Below are 24,014 nucleotides of genomic sequence, written 5' to 3'. Positions count from 1 at the left end.
AGTAAAGAATGAATGTCCGTTGTTACTATTATTGTTCAACATAGTTCCAGAGACACTTGCTGTAGCAATAAAACAAGAAAGGAAATTAGTGGGTTAAAGAAAGGTAAAGAAGGAATGTAACTATTGTTTTTGTTTGCTGGCTAGTTTGTTTTTCGCATGTGGCATGTTAGTTGTATGGGAATCCAACTACTAGGAAACATTGGAATTATACAAATGGAAATACAAAACATTCATTACAAAAAGCAGTACTAAGTAACTGGAGTGAAATTAATTGCTCATTGCTGGACCGTGAAAATCTATTAAAAATTGTAAGGCTATCAATCAATTTAGAGTCAGTATCATATTTATAATATTACCCAAGGGTTACTTTCTAGAATTTGAAAAATATTAACAATATTCATTTCAAGGGATCAAAAAGTCAAAAAAGATGAAGGAAAGATGAAACAAAAAGGGAGATATCAATAGTGAAATTCAAAATATAATAATTAAAATAATTTGGTACTAGTTAAAAATAGAAATGCTCATCAGTGGGAAAGATTACCTGGAAGCTATCAAATATGATAGCATGATAAACACAAGGATACCAAGTACTGATTTTAGGTATATTTAGGTATAATATTTGACAAAAATTACCAGTCATTTGCCTGACATAAATTAAATTTAGGACAACATCACATCATATGCAATAACAATGCTCAAATGAATGTGTGAACTAGATATAAAAGGGCATGCCATATATAAATTAGAAAAGGAGAGATATGAGAGCTATGTATAAGACAAGTGAACCAGGGCTTTGCTCACCCAGCATGTGAAGACTGCTTCGGCCAAACAGGTGTAAGAAACCAATAAGAAGGTTCAACGGCTGAGAGGGCGACGCGGCAAAGCACTGTGGAGTGCTTAGGGCATGTTGGAGCACAAAGGACAACACAGCCATCCAATGCAGCTGAGGAAGTCTCCAGGTGTAATGACTTTTCGTGCCACTGGACCCAGGCTTCCAATGCCGAGAGAGTGGGACTGTCTCTGTGCATGGACTTTTCCACTTAAATCTTCACACACAAGTGTCTTTGTGCACAAAAATGCACAAAGACAATCGTCATCCTCGGTTACCAAGAGACTACTACGATACAATAAGACAAGAGTTTTTTACCAAACCAAGAGACTGAGAGAAGTCGGTAAGAATATAAGCAGACAATTTTGATTACATAAAATAGAAAACTTTTTTGCACAAACCAAAAGCAATGTTAAAATAAGTACTCCGTTCAACACAATACCTACAGGAGACTGCAGGATGAATTGTGTGTCTTACTTCTTTCAGGATGGGCAGTGGACTATGCACAAAATGGGGTAAACATTTCCAGACAGAACCATTGCAAACAGAATTAGTTTTGCTTTAACTATGTTTTTTTGGAAAGTGGGAGAAGTGAAAGAGACTGAGCAAGGAGTGGTAGTAGTGATGAAAATTAAAAGGAGGATGAGAAAGAGAAGAGCATCAATTAACTGTTTAGAAACACACAATGGAGCTCAGAAGGGAGTTCAGAAGAGGATATGGACAAGCTAGGCAATGTTAATACCATCACATTTAGTTCAATGTATATTAAGAAAAACATTGTAACAGCTTTAGTTTTGTCTAACATCTTGAATTCTGGGCTTTCTTTTTGTAAGGAAAGTTTATTGATGATCTAGTTAATAACATTTTAAAAGTTATTTGTAATAATAAAACATTAAGTAAAAATAATGGAATGATTTCTAGCCTTTCTAAAATAGCCCAGAGTGACTTACCCATTTGAATGACCAGAAGTTATATTGATGCTTTTTACTCTTAAAAATTTGGGAAGGCATGTGCTCCATACAGAATGCAATGATCCCCTAGTAGTTTCAACAGTCATACTTGTTCATGAGTCTCTAGAAGTGTCTAAGTTGACCCAAAAGGTATTTGTTGCATTGTACACTTAATTTTATTTCTGTTCCCTTATTTGTAATGCATTTAAATATTAAATACTCAGATTTTATTGTTATATCATTACATAAATCTAATTTTTAAAATAAAAAGTATTTCTAAAATATAGATAATTTTCTTATATTGGCTATGGGTTTTTTTAAGGATAAGAAGTTAATCACCCATGAAACTGATTCCTTAAGTATTTAGGACTCCTGTTATTGAAACTCCTTCCATCAATATAATTTATCAACTCTCCAGTAATTTATAGTCCTTGAGAGTTGTTTGGAGAAGTGAAAAGTTTGAGATTTGCCAAAATTGAGATCCAGATAAAGCAAGAAATCATGTATGGGTGTGATGTAAGACCTAGTCAAACAGTTGTGTGGTAGTACTTGTTAATTTAATGTTTAATTAATTAGATTTTTAAGGTTTAAATGGTATTTGTTCCACTAGCTAGCTCGGATGGATGTTGCTTTTGAGAAAAGATTTGAACTCATCATTGCCTTATTGCTTTGGGGAAAGCCTTTAACATTCTTGTTTTCAGTGGGATCAGTCGTACAGTAGAGTGTAATCCACAAAATGCATGTTAGATTTGGATTTGTTCTCTTCAATGGACTGCAGTTTCTATTCTCTGACAAGTAACCATGCCTATTTTTACACCATCCGTGGGTGCTTAAATCAAAGAATAACTAACATAGCATGAGGGTAGAAACAAATATTCTTTAGAGACTGGTTGTACTATTTTAATATTTTAAATTTTTCCCAAAAAAATCAATAGCTTCCTTCCTTGCTCCCTACTTTTTTTTTAATTTCAGAGAATTTTAGAGCAGTGGTATCAAACAGAAATAGAAATAAAATAAAACCCTATGGGAAACATATCGACTTAGAAATCAACAAATTGACATTATTTATGATGTATTTTTATTTATTTAATTAAAACATTTCTTAGTTTTCCTTTAATCTGTCTTGGGTCACACTTGGGAGGGGTTAGGATTTTGAAACCTCTGCGATAGAGCGTAGGGGAAATAAAAAAATGTATAAGACATACAAACACTGCCCTCATGGAGTTTACAGTCTAGTATATTTAAAGGAACAAATGTAGATAACTCTAATGCCCAACATTGCATAAATACTTTAGAGGATCACCAAAAAATGAAAAAAAAAAGTTTTGTGAGGCTAATGCAAGTATCTTTATTTACCAGTGAGATAAAGGTAGGCTTCATGGAGGATATAGGAAGTAAAAACCCAAGGACTATGTGAACTGTCAAGGGTAGGAAGTCATTCAATAGGTGTCATATTCAGGCTCAGATAACATTCTAAGCAGAAGTAGCAGAGGACATGGCATTCAGGGTGACACACACACACACAAAAAATTTTGATTGGAATATAAAGGGCATAAAGGGTTGAGGGCCTTGAATGCTTAGCTAAAGATTTTATTTTTAATTTGGAAAAATATTAAGGAGTCCCAGCAGATTGTTTTAGCAAAGGAATAGCACAAAATCTACACATATCCAGAACTGGTATGAACAACGGAATTGTTTGGAGAAGAGCACTGGGGAGAGTCAGACAAGTTTTACCTAATCCATGTGTTTTCTGACCACTACATTATCAAAATGTAGATAATTTTTAAATGCTGTTTATCAGAGAAGGGAAGGAAGACATTGGGATGATACATGATGGAATAAAAAGGCCAAAGAGAGGATCAGAGCAAGTTATTTGCAAATGAGATGGAGCTGGGGAAATGAAAGAGATGAAAGATGCAGGAGGAAGAGGGACAGTCACTGGAGAAAGGTCTGGAGAAGATAGGAGGAAATGGGTAAAAAGCACAGGTTAAAGAATCAGGAAAAGGGTAATGTGTAGTAACCAAGAGAAAGGAGCCAAGGATGAAGGGATAGTGACGGTAATTTTTTTTTTTCAGAAATATTCAATGTAGCATGCAAGTAAAGAATGTGAACAAATAGCTATGACAGTCACAACTGCTTTTTTGATTCATTGTAGAAACATCTACGACAGTGAGGTTATTGAGCAAACTACAGAACTGTTGCATTAACTTTGAATGGAGATGGATTCATTTAGGTTGACAGTGAAACTTCATTTCAACTAGCTGGCCTCTGAGGCTCCTACCAGCTTATACTTAGGACTTCTGAGGCTCAGTAGGGCAGAGAACGCCCCAAAGACCTCTGTTCCAATAGAAACTACCTTTTATATTTTCATTCACCCAATCCAATTCAACAAGAATTATTTACTAATTATTCACAGTGTATAAGACAATGTTCTGGGGCTGGACAGAAAGAAACAGACACAAATGTTCCCTTCTATCAAGGAGTTTTTGCTCTCGGGAAGGGAAAAGGAGACAGAAAATATAATATGTATATAGGTAAATGCAAAGTATATGTGAAATGAATAAGAATGATACCTGAAAAATAGTTATACTATCTATCCTTGAAAAACTCTATGGGTAGTAGAAGACTTTACCTTCTCATGTTCATAGGTCTTTAATTGTTAGGAAGCATTTTCTTTATATGAACCTATTGTTCCCAGTAAGATTAGATAGTCTGTTCTCTCTTCTTCATGACAGGCTTCCAAAACCTAAGGACTATGTGCATGTCCCAATCATCCCTGCCAAGACTTGTCTTCTCTAGTTTAAACAATCGTGCTTGTTCTTGGTTCTAGAGACCCTCACCCTAGCTTTTTTGATCACCCTGATGTCCTCACCTAAGCCTCTCTGTTTGGGCTCGGATAATGTCCTTACCACCCTTATGATCCCCTTCTCCATATGCAACCTGCTTCATAATGATTTGCTGTTTAACCTTCAGATTATCAACCAGCGCTTTCTACTGGCTCTTCTTTTCTTCTTTATTTCCCTTAGAGCAAAATACAGTGGAAGGAAATGAGAACACATTAGATCAAATCTCACCTCTCATGCCTATCTACTTGTGGGCTCTTGCTCAAATCACTTCTCCCAAGGCCTCAGTTTCCCCAACTCTACAATGAGAGTGTTAGCTAAATGGCCTCATTAGTCTCTTTTACTTCTGAGGAACTGATCCATTTTTTTCTTACTTCTGCCTGCTCCCCAAACCATAACTTTTAAAATTTATTTTCATTCTCTTCCTACCCATACAATCTCTCTCTCTCTCTCTCTCTCTCTCTCTCTCTCTCTCTCTCTCTCTCTCTCTCTCTCTCTCTCTCTCACACACACATACACACACACACACACACACACACACATACACACACACACACTGAGAAGCTTCCATTTAGTTAGTTTAATAGTACATTATAAGCACATCTAGATGTCTTTCCTAACTCCAGATATCAAGACCTTGCTGGAGTCTTGTGGGAGACAAAAACAAGGTTACTCAATCGGATTTGGGTTAAGTGGCACTTGGTGAGTCAAGCAGATTTGGAGAAAATATTGAATTGCCAACATCATCCTGTTCTTCAACCAGTAGCTACAGCCAGTGCTCATACTGTGGGGCAGAAGGAAGGGGCCACCGCTGTAACCTCTCAGCCACAATAACATACAGATGCCAATGCCAAAATTAGCATCATCAATCACTCAGGATGGTGTCAGCTATTTTTTGCCAGCTGAAGCTGGCAACTTCTTTGTTGTAGGTTTAACACACAGTTTAACTCTGTGGCAACCATCCATTATTAGATTCTTAATATATAATGGAAATAATTCTTAGAGGACTATGACTAAGACCAGTTCCCAAGTTAGGTCTCATCTCCATTCAGGTTACACTGTCAACAATCTCTGAGCAGCTCTCTAAAGTAGTTTTCATTTATATACCAATCACATGTGGCTATTTACACATGATTCATGGATTCCAGGAAGGGCAGGGCTTTAAGTAGACATAAAGTCTCTTATTTGAAGGTCAGTGTGGCTTTGTTTATGAAGTCAAAAACATGAAAGATTATCCAGTGCTTTTAAAAATACTCAGGTGCAAAGGAAATGTCAGTTAAACATCAATTCTTCCAATAACCAGAGAAAAATTCTCCCCATAGCATCTTATTCACAGAGTATAAAAACAAAAAAACTCAGAATGTCCAAGTTGGAAGGAACCTTCAAGCAATTTCTGGACTACTTCAAGAAAGAGCACAAGCTACATCACAATACTGTTCCAGGGTGTGTCTATGCTCTACTTCTTTGTGCCATCTAATAAGCTGAAGGATTGGATGGACCAACAGAAGATGGAGATTGTGAGTCAGGTGTCAAAATGAAAGCTTAGCTGCCATTTGCAAGTGCTAGTCCTAGAGCTATCCTGCAAAGAAGACAGCATAGAGGATATGGACTTGCCCTATATGCCCTACACAATCTGCTGACCCCTTTTCCCCTCTTCTGTCCTCTCCCATAACTTTCCCTCATTGTGCTGAAATCCTCCCACTAACCCCATACTCTTTGCCTAGGGCATTGGAGGTCACGACTTTGGACTGAACTCAGAATAAAGTTATTGATGGAACTCCCCCAAAGTCCATAAAGTTAGATCATGTTCTACCATATATGAAATTTCTCTGTAGCATCTTCCCATCTTCCATGGAATTAAAACCCCATTTCCTCAAATAGGATCCAAATCTAGACCTCTAAGGTCCTCAAGCTATTCAAACCTCCCCTCTGTGACATTTCATTAAATTTGCCCAGCCTGATCAATACTACATGTTCTAGCCTTGACCGTATGTCATCTCCTGAATATTTGTCAGTTGTGTCTCTGAATTCTTTAAACTATTTCATAAAATAATTAATGTTGAAATATTAATAATGCCCTAGTATTTTTTAAATTTAAAATGTTTTTACTACTATGGAATTACCAAATACCAACAAATATGACCACTCTCTGTATAAAGAAAAATAAGAAAAGATAACTATATATAAATTGTTCCTGGAAATATTTATCCTTCTTAGCTTTATCTCTTTCAGGTAGTGGCACAAGTGATAGAATGCCAGACCTAAAGTCAGGAAGACTCATCTTCTTGAGTTCAAATTTGACCTCAGAAACTTACTAGCTATGTGATTCTAGGAAAGTCATTCAACCCTTTTTGCCTCAGTTTCCACATCTATACAATGAGCTGAAGAAGGAAATGGCAAACCATTCCAATATACTTCCAAGAAAATCCCAGATAAGATAACAAAGAGTCAGGCATGACAAATGGTTGAACAATAATAAATAGCAATATCTCTTGGAATCTGTTGTTATGGTTGTCATTCCTGTCTGGCTCTCTGTGACCCCATTTGGGTTTCCTTGGCAAAGATACTGGAGAGGTTCACCATTTCCTTCTCCAAATAATTTTACAGACGAAGAACTGAGGCAGAGTTAAGGGACCTGCCATATTTGAATTCCCGATTCCAAGCCCAATTCTTTAGTACTATGCCACCTCGTTTCCCTTCTTAGAATTTGTATCTTCTTTCAAAGTGTTGCTTATGCCACCTAAGAAAGCCTTTCTTGATTCCTCCTATTGATTTATACTCTTTCATTCCTCAAATTTTCCCAAATGTCCTTTTCCCTTTATATATTTTATGTCTAAGTATAGTGTCATCTCCTTTAGTGTCATGCACTTTCCATTTCTGAGTGAGTACTTCCTACCACTATCCCTTTGTCCACAGTAGTTCTTTAATAAATATTTTTTTAATTGGGCTAAAGCAGGAAGTCTAAGTGTTCCACATTTTCCAGGTTTCCAACCTAGTGCTATTTATAGCCCTTTCTCCCTCGCCTGTGATGAGTGTTGCTTTGGCATTGTTCATTCAAAATATTTCCCTCACAGATATCCGATGCCCATTTCACACCTAGAAACTGTACAAAATTCCAAATGAGTGCGGCTGTTCTCCTCCAGCCTATGCCTTTGTGGATACAAATAATGAGTATGTTTTAATCATTGGAGGAGAGAAATGACTCATTTTTCTTAAACCCCAGTTTTTCTTTTTTTTCTCTCTTTCAGGTCATTGAGGAGAAAATACTGGATCCAGTGGTCTGGTCGTCATGTCTAGTTGGAGCTGAACTTCAGGGTTACAGCATCAGATGAAAAGCAAAGAGAGCACCAATAATCATACCTGTCAAGAAAGAAGCTATGAACAAGCGGTGTAAAATTCTTTACGAAGGCAACTCTATACCTTCTTTCTCTGGGCCTGACCCCCTGCCAATCATGTGCTCTTTACACACACAGCCCTTCCATTCATCTCCCTGGGAGTGTTCTGTGTGTAAAAATGAAGGCTTCTCCATATGCTGCGGGCTCCATCTGCAGACTTTAATACTCGAAAGAGGGGGAAAAAAGTCGGTGGCTTTTCAATAGCTTCCCAGGGCCAGGGATGGAGTGAGTCTTTGGTTTAAACCTTTTCCAGAGATGAACACACCCATTATTAGTCTATAGATCAAACTGCATCAGTTCAAGGATTTTGCCACTTCAGATAAGCCCTTCTCATCCCTTCCCATTGACATTATCATCCTCATGCCCTATGCTATATACATATTGCAGAATTGTTTGAATTGGACTTCCAGTTTATAACAAATGCAAAACTTTTTTTCTGAAAAAAAATAGCAAGTTATTATACTATATTTATACTGTATTCAGGTTGTAGAAGCAATTGGCTTTTTACTCTTGGTGTTTCCATGAATTTTATTATGCATTAATTAATAGAATGGGGCAATTTTAGGTCACCTTTTGCTTTCTTAGCAGCAAGGGTAGAGAACTCTAGTACTGTATTTTTAAACTTAGGTATTGCTTGTAACTACTATTCTGAGATCTAACTGAATATAATGTATATTTAATTCCATAAGATATATATTGTCAGATTGTATTTGTTACAGATTTATGGTCTTTTCTTACTATCTATATTCAAAATCTGGTAAGAGAAAACTAGAACAAAGAGGCCCAGCTTCACTGAACAGTAAACACATGCTAGATAAAACCCAGAATTCTGTATTTTTAAGTTTTATATTTTATGGTTAAAAAACTCTGGAGAAATGTAAAGTGTTTCTATCTACACTGTCATTCTGTCTTAGAGATTTATTTGATATCAAAGTTTAGAGCTTTACAAACCAAATTATAATATATGTATATATAAGTATGTATATGAATATATATACAAACACACATACACAAATAATACGTTATTCAAAGCCTTGATGGTTAGCTTCCCAAAGATTGTTAGGTGGATATCTCTGAGATTAAAAGATTCAAAGTAATGATCATTTCTCTTGAAAATTAAGAGCAAGAAACAATGGATTTCTATGCTCTCGAGTCTAAATGCATAGATAACAATTCTTCTAGGGCAAAGAAAAGGATTCTAACTTCTAACCACATCTATGTGTAATTGGTAAAGACAGTGAAGAATATTTCAGTAAGGAATATTTACCCAGTTGACAATTAGGTATAAAATAAAAGTTCATGCTGACACACAAGAAGCAGCACTAGCTCGACTGAGAAAAAGAGGGGAACTAGCCGATGAATTTTCCTTGACCAGGGAGAAATAGAATAATCACCTAAATAATGGAATAACAGCGTTGAGAAAATCTAATAACCCAAGGGAGGTATATTTAGTAAGATTTTTTCTAATTAACTGAAGAAACACACTACTTGTTCTCAGATAGTGGAACTGTTGTGCACGATGATATTTTCCAATTCTCCTTCCAAGATTCAGCAAACAATTTACGATCATAATAGGTAGTTCCGCTTAGCCATCTTCAACAGTGATAATTACCCCACAACAGAGAACACAAGCCCACTGAAAGACAGAGAGTCTGGAAAAACAGGCCACCAGCCACTTTGCCAGTTTCATGCTGAGGTAACTAAATGCCAAGTTCTTCAAGCCTATTATCTCTGAACTTGAAAGAACTAAAGTATGATCTCCCAGAGTGCTACACCATGCAGCTAGCCAAGATGACGAGAGAGAAAGAATATGGTGAGAGAAAACCCTTCTATGCTATTTGCTAAGCTTGCAAAAGGTAGTTTTTCCTTTTTTAAACAGGCTGTTTGTTAATCCTCAGACAAACCTGTTAACCCAATTCTTCTTTATGGAAGTCCTTGGTCTTTTACAAGGGAGAAAGTCCTTTCTTCACCACGCTCGCAAATTTTAACATTTAATGCATTTAACTAATTCAGAGGCTAGGACATCTTTACTTGACCACAAATCTTGTCTGAATATTAAAGTCACTATGTGATTTTACATTAATACAAAAGGATTGTTATTTTTGTTTGTCATTTCAGAAAGATTTTTCAAAACCAAATGCCAAGTGGGAAAACTTTTCATGCATTTGAAACCTAATACGGCAGTATTATATGGTACAGCAGTGACCAGATCATAGATGCAGGGCTGAATAGGTTATCTATATAACCTGGTGGTTATCTAGTCTCTTTTATTTTGCACAAGAGAAAACTGAGGCAAAGACTTATATATGGTCACCGATAATCTTGAAAGAAGCCAGGTATATGATACTTTGATTCAATAACTCTTAAGTATTGATAATAAACATATGCCCATTTTTCCCATAATGAGCTCCTGCTAAATCTATATCATGTCTCTTGAAAAGTCATCTTAAGAAGACTAGATTGTGTCTTCATATCTGTATTGTTTGCTGATCATTAGCAAATAGAAATACTTTCAACAGTTGTCAGAAGTACAATTTCTCCTTTCTCAGTTGGTTTCTCTATCAAGGTAATAGTTGAGATGGCATAGTCTGGTATTGGGTGTTAGCTCTTTCAGACCTTATTGAACCAATAAGGAGAAAAAGGGATTTTGCTATTCCAAATTGTATTAATGCTGTGATAAGCAATAATATTCCATTTGGGAAATCGAAGATGATGATGATAAAGACACAGTGGGTTCATGTTTAAGCCAGCCAGCATTACATCATGCATCATAAGTGAACAAGGAATTAAAAATTTGTTCAAGTAACATTTTTATGACCCTCTATCAATAACCCTAGTAACATTGGGCTCCTCTGGGACAGATTGATCATCCTTGGTACTAAGTGGCTATGTCTCCTTAATTACAATGTTATGATGTAAGCTACAAGAAACAGATGATCTAAACTCTTCAATGGAGTATTTATATTTTGATTTTGTTGCTATTTGAAAGAGATTCTCTGGAAAAGAGATAATGAGCTCAAATTACAATTGACTGTGGAAAGAATAAGAGACTTTTTGAGCTCCCTCAATTGTATAATCAATAAGGAGCTCTCTCTAACTACATGAATCACCACTATCTTTTAAGACAATTCTAAGACCTAAATGCAAAATCTAGTATTTACAGGCTTTTTTATGGATTTAAGTCTCTCTCTCTTAGAATGCAGAGGGATTACACCAATTTTCAAAAGCAGTTTTCAACCATGATAACATTAAATTGATTTTCTATTTTTTATGGTGCTGTGGGGGAAGCCCAGGATTTAGGGTCAGAGGACCTGAATTTAAATGCTGCCTCTTATTCTAACCACCCATATGACCTTGGGCAAGACACACAATCACCCTGTGCCTCAATTTCCTCTTTTGTACAATGAGGAGGTTAGACCTTTGACATCACTTGCAGCTTTAGCTCTATGATCCTATGACCCATAATTATTTACTCAACTGTATCTATCTGGTACCTGCACATGTGAATACTTATGCTACTCTGAAGATCCATGGTTACTTAGGAATGTATAGATAATAGTTACCATTAAAAATGTATCCAAATATTCAATTACACCTGTAAATGAAACCAGCTCAAGAAGGGATTATAAATACGAGAAGCTTAACTACTGCAGGTCAAGAGGAGACCTCAGACCATTTCTAGGCTGTCCCCATTCCCTTCCTTTGGATAAGCTAAAGGGGTTCCAGGGCTGACTTGGGACACAAATATACCTTAGGACAGTAGATATTTGGTTCAAAAATTCCTAGGTAAACCCTGACATTTCTATTTAGGGGCAGCTTGAATGGGATTGCAATCCATGCCAGAACAGGGATTATCCACATAGGGAAAATCACAGATTCTTGAACATTTCTAAAATAGTAATAATAAATATAAAGGATGTGGCAAAAGTCTTAGCTTTAGCAGCTTAAAAATGTAAGAAGATTTTTGGCACACAGTATAATTCTTCATCTCTAAACAATGTACAGCTTGTACTGATAGGTTAAATGTTACTTATGAATTCCATCACAACAAACTGAGAGATGATAATTAGATAGCATTGATAGTAACTTACATTTCTCCAGCCCCTTAAGTCTTCCAAAGTACTTTCTTCATAATTTCCCTTGAGGTGAGAATATATTATTATCCCCACTTGGCACACGAGAAAACAGGATTCAGAAATGTTAAGTTACTCATTGTCATGTAAATACCAAGTGTTAGAAAGAAAATTCCAATTTATTATGTGGTTCAGTAGAATAAGTCCTGAGTCTGGAATCAGAGGAGGAAGTTCAAATCATGGTTCTATCACTTAATACCCATGTAACCTTAGACAAATCCTTTGATCTCTTTGGACCTCAGTTTCCCAATCTGTAAAGTAAAAGGGTGGGATCACTAAGATTCCTTTCTGCTTTAAACTTGTGAGTCTATATTCCAAATTCAATATTCTAACTACCATGCCATTCTGCTTCTTTTCATAAGCCCTTGTTAAATAAATGGGAATGAGTTCAAAGAATACTTAGAAGGGTTTGATTTCATTCAAATCATTTCATTCAAACACCAGTGATTTTTACAACATTTTTTTATTTCCCTCTATTTTCCCCTATCCTCAAGGAATTCAATAGTTTCCACAAATCTATTTCCTGATTCTCTCCCAGCTCTCTGTCTTGGTTTCCTCCTGGTGTTCCCAATCTTGGTTTACATAAGGAAGAAATTCACCATGCTATTTAGTTTGTGATCCTCCAAGTAGCTACTAAGATCCTGGTGGGTACACCTGCCACCTTAAAAGAATTCCCTCACTTCTTACCCAGGGAATCATGGAAAGTCATTGAGTACTCCTTCAATGGTATATGTGAACTCATTTTTGCAACTGGGTATAAGAATTTGATTCAGTAGTTTGCTATATTCCCAGTAGGAGGGACCGCCCAGTATCATTATCCTCAATTTTCCTAGATAGTTGATACTTAGTATGTGGGTAAAATGATTTGAAAAGCATAAAGCATTTAAATTAAATTAATTTAATTTAATTTAATTTAAGGTATTCTTTTATTAGTCAATGTTTAATACAATTACAGCATCAGGAGTTCTATAAAGCATTCAGTGGCAGAAATAGGATTGGAACTTTAAGTGCTTTGTATGTTTTATGAGAGGAAGTATGTTGCAAAGGAAAGTACCGTACCTAAATTCAACTTCTGGCTTGGTCTTTTACTCCCTGTGTGACTTTGGGCAACTCAAGTGGCCTCTCTGGTTCTCAACTTCCTCATCTGTAAAATGAGGGAGTTGCATTGGATCAGAAGTATCAAAAAGGCTAGTATCATTCCCAAACACAGCCTGATCAGATTAAAGAGCAATTGAAAATGATTTACAAACACATACACACAACATTTAAGTGTCCCCTTTCTATTTGAGTTTATCAGCACAGACTAAATGACCTCTAAGGTCCTTTTCAATTCTAGATCTATGATCCTGTATTAGGTTATATTAATTCCCAGGAAAAATACTTCAGATGAATGGTTAAACATTTGGAATCCAGAGATTTTCTGATATATAAGTGTTTTGATGCCTTTTCAATATTATTTCTTGAAAAAACCACTGTGTCTTCTTGGTGCTACAACATATGGAAGAAGAAATTCAATCCTTGCTACAAAGGACTTATTCTAGAAACACAGTGTAGAGTAATACCCAATGATACTTTAGGTTTATGGGATATAATATGACATTTGTAATGTTGTCTTGCCATTGCATGCCCATCATGTATCTCACAAATTTTCATCATTTTTATGAACTGCAAAATATGGTGCAGTGTTTCAACTTGACCAAAGTGGTATTATTCTGCTGGGAAGTATAAAATACTAGACATACAACTGGAAGTGGTGTCTTTATTATCAAAAAGTGACTTTCAATTACTTTGGGAGTTGTATTTAAAGGATTATCTGGTATCAAAGGTTCCTGGATTTTTACTTGGGCTGAGCTTATTAAAGCAAAATCTTGGTTACTCATGCCTCCCTCAGCACTCAGCCGTAATGACTTCTCACATGACTCAAATTCACATACTCTCCAATACTCTCCAGTGGAGGTATTATCTCAATAGTATGGGTAAGCCCTCCAATGTTACAGCTTGAAATCCAGCAACACCTGGCCATTATGTTGGTCTCTTGTATAGTTTCTTTTATAATCTACAATGGGAGATGGGAGTGGGGGTGGGAGTCTATTCAACACTGTAAGGGTTTCCCATTTATTTTCCAGATCTCTGAATACCAATAGAACACAAAGTGTCCACCACTGAAGACTCAGTATTGCTGTGGGACTAGCCAATCTTTTTTTTTTCTTCTGGTCTTAGATTTTTCTTAGGCTATTGCCACACTGAGTCACCTGCATAATAACTCATTGATCATGAGTTACACTCACATTGACCTTTGTGTGATCCTTAACTTCACTTCTTTGGAAACTATGGTATTATTCTATCGATTATAGCCATTTATCACCAGAAGAATATTAGTATTAAAACTATTGACCTTTGTTTCATGAATGTACTGAGGACCATTAAAGTAACTATGACATCCCAAAAGCAATCCATCCTGCTCCGCTACTGCTGTTCAATTTTTGACCCAGCTCCACTGTCTATTTGTAGTGCCTGTATAAGATATATGAACTGATGAACCATCTCTGAGTTCTCTATCTAACTGCATGTTATGATCTGGGCAGTAAGCATTTTTCATCTACTTTTTTTTTTCTGTGCAGATAGATAGGGCAAAGTCTTGAGTAATTATGGATCTCTATAGGAAGATTCTGCAATTTTCCCGGGATTGATTTGATCAGCAAGATGTCATCTACAAGTGAAAGCATCTGGAGAAGCTCACAGTCTGTGTGGAATCTCTATTTGTAGACTGTGCTGGATATCCTTCATGATGTTCACATACTTAGTAACATTTATTCTCACTCTTACATTGTTTATTCTCCTTGCTTCATCATCAGAGGGAACATTTATTTTAATTTCCACTTAGATATTTTGTAGTATGAAACAGCATGTCCATATTGAAGGCAACACGTTTTAAATTATTTCAGTGCCTAGTCAATTAAAAATTCATTTGTTAGTTTTAGTTCATTACTCTGTACTTTAAAATTCACAACACATCATTTGAAATGGTCATAAATCTGCCAACACGTGTGATGTCCTACTTTGATTTTTAATGGATATTTAATAACATCAGTAGGTATATATTGCAAATTCCTTCTTATATGGAATTCTGGTTACCACTCTTGAATAATTTTTTATGGGATTGCTCCCACACACTGAAAGTCTTCTTTTGATTATTTTGGCATAAAGGTACCTATGTTGCATACAGGTTATCTTTCTTTTTTTTTCTCCATCTCTCTTCTTAGTTAGCCTACCTCCACTTATAGTTACTTATATCCTTTAAGCCTTTTTTCTTCTATCTGTCATAATTGGTAATATACCACAGCCTCTTCACAGCCACTGTCTCCTTTTATTTTTATTTTTTATAATCCTTAACTTCTATCTCCAACCATTGTCTCTTAACTGTCCTTGAATCATTATTTTAGTTTCCCCAAGATCACTGGATTCCATGGTTAGAATTGTAAACTATTAAGAGCCATAAGAAAGATTGCTTCAGAGCACTAATAATAAGGGAAATATCCAATAAATTCAGTTTTAGCATATAGCTAGAAAATTGACATAGCACTGAAAATTATAGAAATAGTTTTGGATGAGATGTAAACAGTAGGCAAACTTATGCACTGCTGGGGAATCTATGAATTGCTCTAATAAGTCTAAAAAGACATTTGAAATTATTATGAGTCAATAAGACATCCAAAAGCTTTAGTAGTTGTCCTATCATATATATGTACATACATAACATGTATGTGTGCATATATGAATGTTCTAAAGAGATCTAGAGATAATAAAGTTCAAGATATATCAAAATTCTTATAGCAACTTTTTTTTGCAGCAGCAAAAATTCAGAAATTCTTTACCTATTTAGAGAATGGCTAAATCAGTTGTGATACATGAATTTGATAGAATACTATTGCAGTATAAGAAATAACATTAAGAAAAGAGATAACATTAAGAAAAACAAGGAATCAAATGGGAAGAGTCATATGAATTGATGCAAAGTGAAGTAAGCAGAACCAGGAAAAAATATACACAATCCCTGCAATAATAATAATAATAATAATAGAACAAGAATAATAGTGGGAAACACCTAAATAGAACTCTAATTATATCTTTTAAATCTTACCTTCTGTCATAGAATATATACTAAATATTGGTTCCTGGGCAGAAGAACAGTAAGGGCTAGGCAACAGGAGCTCCATTGAGCCACCTAGCTGCCCCAAATGCTGCAATTATAGGAATACATCTCCTTTATTTATAGAGTTTGGGACATATTAATATGGAATGCTACATATACAGTCAGAATTAACTGATGTGTAATTTTACTGTTATATAGGGTTTTTTTTTTCTTTTTTAGTCTTTGTTATAAAGAATGGCTTTCTGGGTGAGGAGAGAGGAAACCTACACTAGGAAAAAAAGTTTTGTAAGATGGTGCAGTAAAGAGTGCCAGGCCAAGAGTCCATCTTCATTAATTCAAACCTGGCCTCAACTACTTCCTAGTTGAATGAGCCTAGGCAAGCCACTTAACGATATTTATCTTACTCAATTCCTCATCAATAAAAATGAGCTGGAGAAGGAAATGGCACACCACTCTAGTATCTGCCAAGAAAACTCCAAATGGGGATTCACCAAGAGTTGGAAATGACTGAACAACAACCACAACAATAAAATAAGCAATATCAACATTTTTAAAGAAAAAAATGAACTTTGGTAGTAGTGAGGACACTGGAAGTGCTGAAAAATTGTGCAAGTATTATCTGACCTTAGTTATACCTCAACCCAATTCATTGTCAATTTGCAGTTTATGTCTAAGATATATACAAATAGGATGATAGCTCTAGATTTGGAAAGAACATAAGATGCAATCTAGTCTAAATTTTTCATTTTTACATATCAAGAAACTGAAGTCAGGGAGATTAAGTGATATTCCTATGTTCCCCCTGGTGGTAGGTTTCAGGTAAAATTTGAACTCAAATCTTCTGGCTCTAAACCTAGTATTCTTCTCCACTCTACCATTAATTCGGTGGGCTTTCTATCAAGCTGTATGTCAAAAGTTGGACAAAATTCATTTTTCATCCATTCTTTCTCTGTATGGATGATAAAACCAATCTCTTAAATAATAATGGATTTTACAGGGTAGGTTTTAAAGTATTCAAAGTTTTAATGATATTGATATATCATATATGACGAAGAACTATTAGTGTAATTTTCCATTAGTACAGAAGCCCTCAGAGTAGATCCTCCTTGGGATAGCTGTCTCGACAACAGTGAAAAAACAGGTAAATATGGACTTCTAGGAAACTTTTATACATGGAAAGCTTTTAAAGCTGCATCTTGATTTAATAAGGCAAATGTTTTTCTCAAAAATAAAGATGGTTTGGGCTCTTTTTTAGTCTCATTTTGGTGATTTTTTGCCATTAATTAAATTTCTCTAATAAATGAGAATAGAGGATCAAAGTCTTTCCAAATGTCCCTCTCTTCCATTAAAAAAAGACCAAACAAACTCTTGACTTCCATCTTAGAATCAATACTGTGTATTAGGTTCAATGCAGTAGAGTGATAAGGGCTAGGCAATGGGGGTTAAGTGACTTGCCCAGAGTCACACAGTTAGGGAGTGGCTGGACTAGATTTGAATCCAGGACCTTCCAGATTTATGCCTGGCTATTAATCTACTGGCCACCTTGCTTCCTTCATCCCCTATTAAAAATGTCTCCCATTTCCCTTTTTGAAGATTATTTTTGATGTTGGACAGTTAGTTATAAGGCGTCTTGGAAGACAATGTTTTCATCTTCCTTTTTTTGTATTCCCAGTGTTTAGCATATATCCAGACACTTAAAAATGTTTCTTAACTTAATATGACTTGACTGGAGCCTACAAATCTTTTATTTTTATTATATCAAACCATATTTTTACCATAACTTTTTATCATCCAAGCCTTATATTGAAAGTCCCAAATAGGTATATATAAATGTTGAAGGTGTATTGAGGTATGAAGGTTGAGACTTCATTTATTTGCTCTTGTCAAGTAATGTATATTATTTTTCCTAATTAATTTTCTGAAATATTTGTTGGCAAATCACTTGGATTTTATTCATGGTGGTTTACTGGATTATGTTCATCATGAAGCACCACAAGAGCATCATTATATGGTCTTTTTTTGTTTCCGACTATAAGATGAAACCAAGTTCCCTAATTCTGTTTCTTATATGCGTATCTCTAAAAGAACAACAACAACAAAAAAAAAACTATTCTTTCATTCAACTGCAACTTTTTAATATAACTTTTCATTTGTAGCAATAATGCTAATATGATTTTCCAAAAAAAAAAACCCCAACCCCAACAACCAATGCCCAGCATCTAAAGGCATTTTAACTTATCTCTAACTTGAATAAGCAACAAGAAAGATTGATCTGTGCATATGGAATAAAAACATGGTGGCACTGCAACATAGATGCAAAATTTAGATAATATAAAAGAAAAATGACCAATCTGGGGGAGCTAATCTTACTCATGAGAATTGGAATTATCACATATTCATTTATTTATTTTATATCAGTCTCCTGGGCTGTTACTCTGGTAAAAGATGTATAAACTTGGCGTAAAACATCTACGAATAAAATGAAAATCAGAACCCATAATTTGGAGAGGTTTGGGGGATATGAAAGTCATTTACCTTTTATTCTTAGAATTTTCTGTTTCCCAGGATGTTCACATTTTTCTTCTCTCTTTTTATCTCTCCTTTTCATTTTCTTTCCTTGACCTGGATGGCACCTACTTCTTTCTTTGTCCCTAAAGACCTCTATATCTAAAACCAGCTAGATTATATAAAAGCTCGAGCCCTAAATCTACAGGCAGGAAGGTTTTAGTTCAAATCCTGATGCAAACACTTACTAGCAGTATAACTGAGCAAGTTATTTTCCCAATCTTGAGTTTCCTCACCTCACAGAGTTTTTAAGATTAAATGATTCAATATATAAAGTGCTTTTCAGATATTGAAGTGCCATATAATACTAGCTGTTGCCATGAATATCTATTTCATATGTTCATCACATGAGAATTAAGACTTATTTGAAAATGTTTAATAATAGACAAAGTATTCTCTTACAATGATTCAACCAGTAACTTTCACCTCAATCTAGAACCAGTGGAGACCTGCATTACTCCTCTTATTAGAATCTCTTTTAAAAAGAGGGAGGGGACTGTCTGCCCTTTGATCCAATCATACCACTACTGAGTTTGTACCCCAAAGAGATCATAAGGAAAAAGACTTATACAAAAATATTTATAGCCACGCTCTATGTGGTGGCCAAAAATTGGAAAATGAGGGGATGCCCTTCAAATGGGGAATGACTGAACAAATTGTAGTATCTGGTGGTGATGGAATACTAGTGTGCTCAAAGGAATAATGAACTGGAGGAATTCCATGTGAACTGGAACAACCTCCAGGAATTGATGCAGAGTGAGAGGAGCAGAACCAGGAAAACATTATACACAGAGACTGATACACTGTGCCACAATCAAATGTAATGGACTTCTCTACTAGCAGCAATGTAATTCAGGACAATTCTGAGGGACTTATGAGAAAGAACACTATCCACATTCAGAGGAAGAACTGTGGGAGTAGAAACACAGAAGAAAAACAACTGCTTGATTACATGGATCAATGGGGTTATGCTGGGGATGCAGATTTTAACCAATCACCCTAGTGCAAATATCAATAATATGGAAATAGGTCTTGATGAATGACACATGTAAAACACAGTGGAACTGAGCATTGGCTATGGAAGGGAGGTGGGAGGAGAGAAGGGAAAGAATATAAATCATATAACCATGGAAAAATTCTCTTAATTAATCAAATAAAAATTTTAAAAAGAGGGAGGGGATTAAGAATTAGGGTTGAAATGGAATTAAATATGAGATGTATCCACAGAGGCCCAGAGCATAAATGTCCCTTATATACAATATTATAAAGTGTTGGTATGTCCCAGCAACCCAAATGATTAGCCTCAACCTACTGAAATAGATCCTTCTGTCCAACAGGACTGAGAAGCTCTCTCTCCATTTAAGGAATCCTCATCTGTGGATTCATATAAACTAGGTTCAGGTCTCAAGTAATCTCATCTTTCAAGAGAAGAGTCAGGTTCTTTCGTGTTTAATATAGTTCTCAGTGTCTGCATCTGAAAGCCCTAGCGGAAATCCCCAGTATAAAGTCTCACCAAAAAGTAACAATAGGGTTCTTCTAGACAACCACACAAGGCTTGGGGTAGATCAATTATAGGACAACTATTTATTTCTTCCCCTCCAAAATAAATGTTTAAAACTCTAAAGACTCATGAGCACTTATTGACAAAGACTTAAAACATGAAGTAGTAACCCATAATTCCTATTATAGTTTCCTGGAAAGTCAATACTTAAAACATGAAAAATAATCTGGGACTATTAAACTTTATTTTGTTAAATTCCAGACAATCCAAAAAGTTGCAGCAGCTACAGAGAACATGTTCTGCCAGTCACCTAAACTACTCAGTGACTTCAGACCTCCTAATTGGGGACCATTGATGCTAGGAGCATATGTCTGAAGTCTTCTGTTCAGTCATAAGTGCTCAGAGAAAGATATACAGCAGAAAAACAACCACCACCACCAGAGCTCTGAGATAGAGTCTTAGATTCATCTATGCCAGCACATGTGTTCTCTTCAATGTTCAGGCAATTGCTATTCCTGCTGAGGGAGAAATTCACATAGGAATCCAATAGAGAATACTAACAGTCTTGGAAGAAATGAAGAGAAGGAATGCCAATAGGTGGAATCATTGCTTTTAAAAGTCTACTCATTGCAGTCCCAGATCTCAAACTATATTATAAAGCAGCAGTCATCAAAACAATTTGGTATTGGCTAAGAGACAGAAATGAGGATCAGTGGAATAGACTTGGGATAAGTGACCTCAGCAAGACAGTCTATGATAAGCCCAAAGATCCCAGTTTTTGGACCAAAATCCACTATTTGATAAAAACTGCTGGGAAAATTGGAAGATGGTGTGGGAGAGATTGAGTTTGCATCAACACCTCACACCCTACACCAAGATAAATTCAAAATGGGTGAATGACTTGAACATAAAGAGGGAAACTATAAGCAAATTAGGCAAACACAGAATAGTATACATGTCAGACCTTTGGGAAGGGAAATATTTTAAAACCAAGCAAGACATAGAAAGAGTCACAAAATGTAAAATAAATAATCTGGAATACATCAAATTAAAAAGTTTTTGTACAAACAAAACCAATGTAACTAAAATTAGAAGGGAAGCAACAAATTGGGGGAAAATCTTATAAAAACCTCTGACAAAGGTTTATTACTCAAATTTACAAAGAGCTAAATCAATTGTACAAAAAAATCAAGCTATTCTCCAATTGATAAATGGGCAAGGTACATGAACAGGCAGTTTTCAGATAAAGAAATCAAAACTATTAATAAGCACATGAAAAAGTGCTCTACATCTCTTATAATCAGAGAAATGCAAGTCAAAACAACTCTGAGGTATCACCTCACACCTAGCAGATTGGCTAACATGACAGCAAAGGAAATTAATGAATGCTGGAGGGGATGTGGCAAAGTAGGGACATTAATGCATTGCTGGTGGAGTTGTGAATTGATCCAACCATTCTGGAGGACAATTTGGAAATATGCCCAAAGGGTGCTAAAAGACTGTTTGCCCTTTGATCCATCCAAAGCACTGTTGGGTTTGTACCCCAAAGAGATAATAAGGAAAAATACCTGTACAAGAATATTCATAGCTGCACTCTTTGTCGTGGCAAAAAATTGGAAAATGAGGGGATGCCCTTCAATTGGGTAATGGCTGAACAAATTGTTGTATATGTTGGTGATGGAATACTATTGTGCAAAAAGGAATAATAAAGTGGAGGAATTCCATGGAGACTGGAACAACCTCCAGGAAGTGATGCAGAGCGAGAGGAGCAGAACCAGGAGAACATTGTACACAAAGACTGATACACTGTGGCACAATCAAACATAATGGACTTCTCCATTAGTGTCAATGCAATGTCCCTGAACAATCTGTGGGGATCTAGGAGAAAAAAACACTATCCACAAGCAGAGGAAAGACTGTGGGAGTAGAACCACAGAGGAAAAGCAACTGCTTGACTACAGGGGTTGAGGGGATATGACTGAGGAGAGACTCTAAATGAACACTCTAATGCAAATACCAACAACATGGAAATGGGTTCAAATCAAAGACACATGTGATACCCAGTGGAATTGTGCTTCGGCTATGGGAGAGGTGTGGGGGGGGGGGCAGGAAAAGAAAATGATCTTTGTTTCCAATTTTTGAAAGTGACCAAATAAAATAATGTTCAAAAAAAAAAAAAGTCTAGTCATTGGAATATTCCTCTTGGCTAAATGGTCGGTTTTTTAACCTTTTTACTTAGTTGTTTTATTTTGTTTAAACATAGTCACTTTCCTCTGATGCTATCATAAATACTAAGAGATGATCCTCTCATCTCAAAGCTCTTCAGCACAGAGCACATGTATCCCTGGAAGTGGCTGGCTGGTGGAACTCATCTTAGCTCCATGTATTCCTGCACTGTTCTTGTAGGTAAATAGGGAGAGGGTGAGTTTCCCTGATTACTTTCTCACCTGTCCTGTCCTGCCCCAATTAAGTATTTTTCTATCTCCAGAAAATCAAGTAGGATGTATTTGGCATCTTGTCCCCCCCCCCCATTTCCTATTCCGGAAAGTTCTTTGAGAATTGAAAAGGTTAAGTATTGTCTTTTCAAGTACCTCCTCCAAGTTCCTTGCAATAGAATCTTCACAAAGTCCAGAAGGCACAATTCTTAATGTCAACTGAGATGCCCAATGAAACATCCCAAAAGTTCATTAAACATAGAATTTATCCAAATTCTATGAGCACGAAAACCTACTATGCCCTAGTAATTGACTAAAAATAAACAAATTCTGATTACTATTTGATAGATCTGGTCCTTCATTTTGTTAAACAATGATATTGCAAAATAGATTGGATAACACAGTGATGCAAACCTTTTAGAGGGGTGGGTGATGTGAGAAATGTCCTCTGGTACTTGTGGAGAGGGAGAAGGGAGCAACCTGGTCCTCTGTCCCTTCAGCTTTCTAGTAACAAACTCTGGTGAACTCTGTGCTAGGGCAATGATGCATATGCCCATAGAGAGAGCTCTGAGTGCCCCTCTGACATGTGTTCCATAGGTTTGCCACCAGGGTCATAAGGCATTGGGTTTAATTTTATATTCACCACTTTCAAAAAATAATCTTCAACTAATTAAATGGCCTATGGAAGAATGGGGGTGGTACAGCATAAAGAGTATTTTAATTAGTTTCCCTAACCCCCACCTTTATCCACTTAGCAACAGATGCTTCTTGACCTCTATCCCATGTAATTTCATGTGACCCTCTACTATACCTCCTAAGCCCTTTTGTATACTAATAAATCAGGATAATTAATAGTGCTCAAGTGTTCTCCATGCTAATACATTGACATTCCATGGTAACATTTATAGTCTAAAAAATACCTTCAGAAGAAAATGAGACAACTTCAATCTTACCTCCTTCAAGAGGTCTTCCATTCTCCCAGCTGCCACTGCCTTCCCTCTGAGTTCATTTCCCATTTACATTATATAAAGATACACACATAATCATTTGCATATTATCTCTCTCATTTGAATGTGATCTCCTTGAAGGTAAAGAACAGAGGAGGGGGTTGGGGAATGACCTTTCTTTGAATTCCCAGCATCATCCTTGGGCCATGAGAATTAAATAAATGAATAAATGTTTGATGCTGCTGCTGCTGACAACTCAGGTG

General features: G+C 36.0%; 1 protein-coding gene across 2 annotated transcripts in view; it reads left to right on the top strand.

Moving 5' to 3' along the window:
- LIN7A (lin-7 homolog A, crumbs cell polarity complex component) overlaps positions 1-13,894 on the top strand; it is a 214,422-nt gene extending 200,528 nt beyond the window's left edge. For both annotated transcript variants that reach the window (XM_056798556.1, XM_007503106.3), the window contains exon 6: positions 7,871-13,894. The gene's annotated coding sequence lies outside the window, so the exon portion shown is untranslated. The remainder of the gene's footprint in view (positions 1-7,870) is intronic.
- The last annotated feature ends 10,120 nt before the right edge of the window (positions 13,895-24,014 follow it).

Source organism: Monodelphis domestica, chromosome 5 (assembly GCF_027887165.1).
Source record: "Monodelphis domestica isolate mMonDom1 chromosome 5, mMonDom1.pri, whole genome shotgun sequence".
NCBI lineage: Eukaryota > Metazoa > Chordata > Mammalia > Didelphimorphia > Didelphidae > Monodelphis > Monodelphis domestica.
Note: the sequence above shows the minus strand (reverse complement) of the source record. Positions and strands in the feature narration are given on the sequence as shown.